Consider the following 6802-nt stretch of genomic DNA (forward strand, 5'->3'; position numbering starts at 1 on the left):
CATGCTTTTGAGCTAAAGCCCGAAATGCTTTGCAATAGCAGCCTTATTCCACAGAGTTATCTATTTGAAATTCAAACCCCCCCCCCCCCCCCCCCCAAAACCTTCTTATTACACATGAAATCATAAGATATTGGAGATATCATGGAATAAGAGTCCAAAACCTATCTAAAAGAAGCTTATAAGGATAGATAGAATCTCTTTAAGAACATTTTCTGGATGCAAGAAAATCTGGCACCAATAAGACTAAAATCCTTACAACACTGAAGTGATTAGTTGAGTTATTTCAGCATAGAAAAGCTTCTTGGCAGTCCAAGATCTGACCCTAATAACAACTTTGGCAATAAGTGGATTGCATTCATTACAAAAATAGATTCCTAGATGGCAAAGGGACACTAAGATACCTAAAAGGAAAACTTCCAATAGGCATTTGTAAGATATCTTGAATTCTTCGAACTCCAACAAAATACACATTGCTTTTGTCTAGGTTTGCTTCTAGACTAGAAGCAACATATAATTTGTGAAAAGCTTCAAAAATGAGATTAACTGAGCTAGAATAAGCTCTTGCAAACATAATGAGTTTTCAAATATATGACGTAAGTGCATGATATCTGTTGTTAGCATAGACACAACAAATACGGGTCGATCCACAAAGAGGATTTCTATAGATTGATGTTCAATTATCTAACTACTTCAAGAGAAAAATAGTTGAATGATTAATAACTAAAATAAAATAAACTAGATCACAAATGGATAGAAGTTTATCAAATAATTAAAAACCTAGGGCATTCCATCGTTCTACCATGCTTATAGCAATTCAATCACTATAATACAATTCAACAATAATTGAATTGAGGTTCGAGTAATTACAGTATTTTGTTAATCCTATGGTCGGGTCTTAACACTCTTAGATCAACATATGCTAGTACGACCGCTCAACATAATCAGATCTAGCAATTGTAACAAACCTCTAACGAGTACTATCTTTCAATCCTAACTCCTATTACCTAAGGATAACCCATAATATTACACAATTACATGAATTAAACAATTATAACAAATCAATAGGAATTACTCTAATTCAATCCAAACATCAAAGAACTTTAAACATAGTCAAATAGGTATAAACATGGCTTCCCTCACTAATCCCTAGAAAAAGACTACTCACTCATGATATTTAAAAACACAACAAAAATAATGAAAATAGAATAATTCATCTAAATAGATTAAGTAGAAATAATACCAAATGATTGAAGAACAATTGAATCAAAATCAACGATCTTTATAATCTTCAAAGCCAAGAGTTAATACAAAAGTAGAGAGAACACTAAGTGTTTACACCTAAAAACAAGGAAAATAATATCCCTTAATCGAAGTAACCAAAACCCTATCTATAGTTTTTCCAAAATCGGCTAAAAAATACAAGAAATAGTCAACCCGAAAAACCGCCTGGTCAGGCGATGGTCATCTTACTCTAATGAGCTCAGCTAGAATTTTCCCGGTCGGATGCGCAAGTGTTTTGGGGTCTTTCTCACCCGGTCAACCAGGAGAACATGCACATGGAAATTGGAGAAAACTTGGCTTACCCGGTCGATCCGGCGAGATCTTTTCCTTAGCTTCTTGCTTCGTTTCTTCAACTATGCCGCTTGACTTTCTTTCTGGATCTGCTGTGAGCTACGTATGGTCATCATACTTTCCTTCGGTGTCAGATTAAGGGACGAAATATATAGTCTGCATAATAAATCACTGACGAACAAAACCAAGCCCAAACATATCAAATTATACAAATATGAGCCCAAAAGAGCTCAAAATAGTACTCGATGTTAAGGGAATTGGGGGTAGAAAAACTCTATATAAAATGGATACATCAAAGTCGCCCAAGCTAACCTTTTACTTGTCCCAAAGCCAAACAACACAAATGAGTTACAACATGAAATTGTTTCACTCCATAGAAAATACAGTTCAAAAGTATCAGTGGACTCAAAATCAATCAAGAAGTCATGCATCATCATCAATGAATCATAATAATCCAACAACCAATCATCGAGGAAGACAATCAAGCTAGCTCACTATGCATATCATGTAGATGTTAATATGGTGCTCACCTAGGAAGATAATCCCTCTGATTTTTGTGACAGACATAAGATGTGCCTGATCGCTCTCCATTCCTACTATATGTCCCTTCCCAACTCACTAATCTCGTGTATATAGAATGTAATATATATGACACACAACCTAGTTCAGTCGACTTAGAAATGACACTTACTATTAACTTTGATCCCTTGACTCACTTTCAATCCTATAATGCAACACATAAAGATCATGAGAATTTTAAAAGGTTGTAATGGGGCTAAGGTTAAGGGTATAGAATAATTTGGAAGTGTGGTGGATAAATCAAGGATGGAGGAATATAGACTAAAAAAACTAGGCCAATGAGACCTTCATAACTTCAACTACTAACATCTCCAAAATATCACTCACATTGATTTTCTCAACTTAAGCACCATTTTCACTTTCTTTGAACTTGTTTTTATTCTTTTCAAACAACACTTTATTCAATATTTCAATCTTTTTGTTCTTTTTCTTTCCTTTTTTTCATTTTCTTTTATTTTCTTTTCTTTTCTTGATTTGTTGTTGTTGAACTTCCTTTCTTTCTTTTTCAAACATGAAGTATGAAGTCAATCATACACTCATCATGATCTAACTCCACCTAGCACATGTCACAACAGACATAACTATCAAAGCAACACAATTACTTTACTAATGCTCTCCAAGTTAGGCTTGTGACAAGAATAAAATAATAAGGCTAATGGGTTTGTAATGAAGGTTTAAACGGGCAGAAAGGCTTTAGTGGGGCTAGAGGTGAAATAATGTAATATATCACAACTGTAGAGTTAAAAGTATGAAAATAACGCCTCAATCATGTCAAAATGTATGTACATCAAATTTCAAAGAGTGTAGGATAAAAATCAAGATCAATATCATAATCGAGGACCTAGTCACACAACAAAGAAGGAAGACTGAATGAAAGATAGGCATCCATGGCTCAAGAAATCTCACAGTCTAACCAACTTAGCTGCACAACCAATGCAAGTGCCACAAGTATCATGCAATCAAGGGTCATGGAAGATTGAAAATCAACTCAAGACTACCAAATACTCATATCATAGTCCATAGATTTAGAGTCAAAATAGTCATTCAAAAGTTTGGGGTATAGGGAAACAATCATGCGACTCATAAATATCATATCAAACCTGTATTATATATATATATATATATATAGGAAAGCAATAAACTACACTAACTAAGCTAGAAATCAATAACTAGAGTGGGGGTGTACTTAGAGTAATCCTCCCCTCAAGATGAACTCAGCAATGACCTCATTGCAACAAGAGGGAAGGAAATGAATCAGTCATCATCGTCGGATGCATCTATAGTAAAACCTCCACTACTAGCACTGTGACACCGAAAGCAGTATGGCTAGTAGTACCCCCAAAGTAGGGTACACCACTAGGGTCAGTGGGCTCAGGTACCTTTGGTGTGTACGATGAAGGATGGGTGGCATCATGGGCAACAAGCCCCTGCTGAAAGTAATCTTGGTATGTCTGTTCATGAAGCTTCTTTTTTAGTCGAACCTGTTTCAGGTGAAAACTCGTGAAATAGGGGGACTAGTCAAGAATATAGATCGAGGGCCGTTGAGGGTGACTAGATGCTTAATGAGTACTACGAGACCTGCTAAACAAGAGTGAGACTACCTGAAGGGTGTTTTCGAATTACCCATCCGATGCTCAAGTCAATGATGAAACTTAGTGGTTAATATTGAGTGGCCGGTCTAGAATTCATTACCTCAATATATGGGGAAGCTAAGTAATCCTTATTTATATGCATTAGGATGTGTGAAAAGCACTTACCAGACTGGACCAATAGCTGGCTAGGTGAAAGCCTTTAGTTGAGCTAGCCTTTTGAGCCTAATGGGGCAGTATCGTAATTTCAGCATGGGTTAGGGGCTTAGAAATATATCGGTCCCAAACATTGGTCCCACGCGAAACATGCACTGGAAGACATCACCGGATTCATGTGTTTTGCAAAATGTTGTGATAGATTTTGCGGTCTTGGGCCTCTACTCGAGGCGTTTATGGAGCTAATGAGCCCTATGTATTTCAAGGAGTGACATTGGCATCTGCTCGAGGCGTACATCGGCGACTGAGTCCCATGCACCTTAAGAGGTGACTTCGGACCTGCTCGAGGTATTCAGGGGCCAATGAGCCTCATGTACCTCGAGGGTTGACTTTGAACCATGCTCGAGGTGCTTAAGGGCCAATGAACCCTATGTACCTCGAGAAGTGATTGGAAACATGATCTAGGTATTCCGGAACTAATGAGCCTCATGTACCTTGAGAGGTAACTAGGACCATGCTCGAGGTGTTTAGGGGCTTATGAGCCCCATGTACCTCGAGAGGTGATTTCGACCATGCTAGAGGTGCTTGAGCCCCATGTACCTTAATGGGTGATTGGGACCATGCTCGAGGTGTTCAGGGGCTAATGAGCTCTATGTACCTTGAGACGTGATTTCGAACAATGCTCGAGATGTAAGGAGCCAATGAACCCCATGTACCTCGAGAGGTGATTGCACTAGTGGAAAGAATCTTATATGTCACTTTGTACCGGGTGCGGTTTTACAAAAACCGCATTCGAAAATGAACAAAAAAATGGGAGGCAAACTTGACAAAGAAAATCGGATGTGGTAAAAAAAAAACCGCATCAGATTTAATATCGGATGCGGTTTTTTTTTAACCTGATGCGGTTCAGTGGACCGCATCTGATATTCAACCCCTAAATTACTTCCCTTCAAAACAAAAAACCCGCGTATCACATTTATTTCTTCGTCCCTCAAAAAACTCGCACTCTAAGTCTTTGCACTACTGCCACTGCCCCAGCTCGACATACTACCACATCACACCGGCAACCACCTCAGTCTTGTGCCCCACCACCAACGCCGGCCACTTGCGCACCTGAAGATTCCTCCTGCACCTTTGCGCCACCACTGTTGGGCTTTCATCACTGCATCCCTAGCTTTGCGCCACCACTGCTGGGCTTTCATCACTACATCCGTAGCTTCGCGCCACCACTGCTGCTCCCTAGCTTCGGTCTTCCTCTCCCCTTTCCTAAACAACTACATTACCACCTTTGCTAGCTAGGTAACTAAAATTTCATAACTATTATAATTCATTGTAATTTTATAAATATTTGTTAGTGAAATTAGGTTGTATAATAGTTTAAGGGTTTAAATTTTATTCATTTGAGTTAATTTAATTTTAATTGGAGTAGTTAGTTTGATTTAGAGGTTAAAAAACTAGGTCATTGTGGTAGGATGAGTATGATTGTTATTTTTGTAGTTTAGTTTAGTTTAGTTTAGTTTAATTTAGTTTAGTTTGGTAATTTATACTAATTTGAACTTTAAACTTTGTTGTTGATTATTGAAGCTAGCTAGTGATAGAGTGCTAGTGACAGATTGTTGAGTTCCATTTCCCTATTTACAACCTTGATCTGGTATGTTATCGCTCATAGTTAACTTTCTTTAATTTCATATATTACTAAATTGGTTTATATGTGTAAATTGGTTTATATGTGCAAATATGTATGCATGTATTGTTGAATTAAGATTAGATGTAAGATACTTAACTTTTAGCCGCATGTAATGGCATGTTTAGTTCTTATTAGGATCACTATATGTATTGCAATCAACTAAACTAGCTTCACATGTATTGAAACCCACTTTGGGTAAGTGGATCGATGTCATTTTGGGCCGATTATGGCTTTTCAGGTTCCAATTCTTTAATTTATCACTCTTAGCTGCATGTAATGGCATGTTTAGTTCTTATTAGGATCACTATATGTATTGCAACCAACTAAACTAGCTTCACATGTATTGAAACCCACTTTGGGTAAGTGGATGTCATTTTGGGTCGATTTCAGCTTTTCATGTTCCAATTCTTTAATTTATCACTTTTAGCCGCATGTAATGGCATGTTTAGTTCTTATTAGGATCACTATATGTATTGCAACCAACTAAACTAGCTTCACATGTATTAAAACCCACTTTGGGTAAGTGGATGTCATTTTGTGCCGATTCCGGCTTTTCATGTTCCAATTCTTTAATTTCTCACTTTTAGCCACATGTAATGGCATGTTTAGTTCTTATTAGGATCACTATATGTATTGCAATCAACTAAACTAGCTTCACATGTATTGAAACCCACTTTGGGTAAGTGGATGTCATTTTGGGTCGATTTCGGCTTTTCATGTTCCAATTCTTTCATTTCTCACTTTTAGCCGCATGTAATGGCATGTTTAGTTCTTATTATTATCACTATATGTATTGCAATCAACTAAACTAGCTTCACATGTCATTTTCGGTACATGAAACTCGTTATGGCCTATTTCTAGTTTTGAGCGAGGGTGAGGGACTGTGCAAGGGGGGTGTTTGCAGTGGGGGCAGTGTGTACAGGAGGTGGGGGAGGGCTGCATGGGTGGGGGCAGGGGCAGTGTGCACAGGGGGTGGGGGAGTGCTGCAGTGCAGGGGGTAGTGCAGCGTAGGGGAGGGCAAAGGGAAGCAGTGCAGGGGGGAGGGGTTGTGTGCAGTGAGGGGGAGGGGCAGTGCAAGGGGTGGGGGAGGGCTACAGGGGTGGGGGCAGGGGGCAGTGTGCACAGGGGGTGGGGGAGGGCTGCAATGCAGGGGGGGTGGCAGGTGGGTGGCAGGTGGCAGGGGGGTGGTTTGGCGGTGCACGGAATTATTATTTTTGTT

Source organism: Beta vulgaris, chromosome 4 (genome assembly GCF_026745355.1).
Source record: "Beta vulgaris subsp. vulgaris cultivar EL10 chromosome 4, EL10.2, whole genome shotgun sequence".
NCBI lineage: Eukaryota > Viridiplantae > Streptophyta > Magnoliopsida > Caryophyllales > Amaranthaceae > Beta > Beta vulgaris.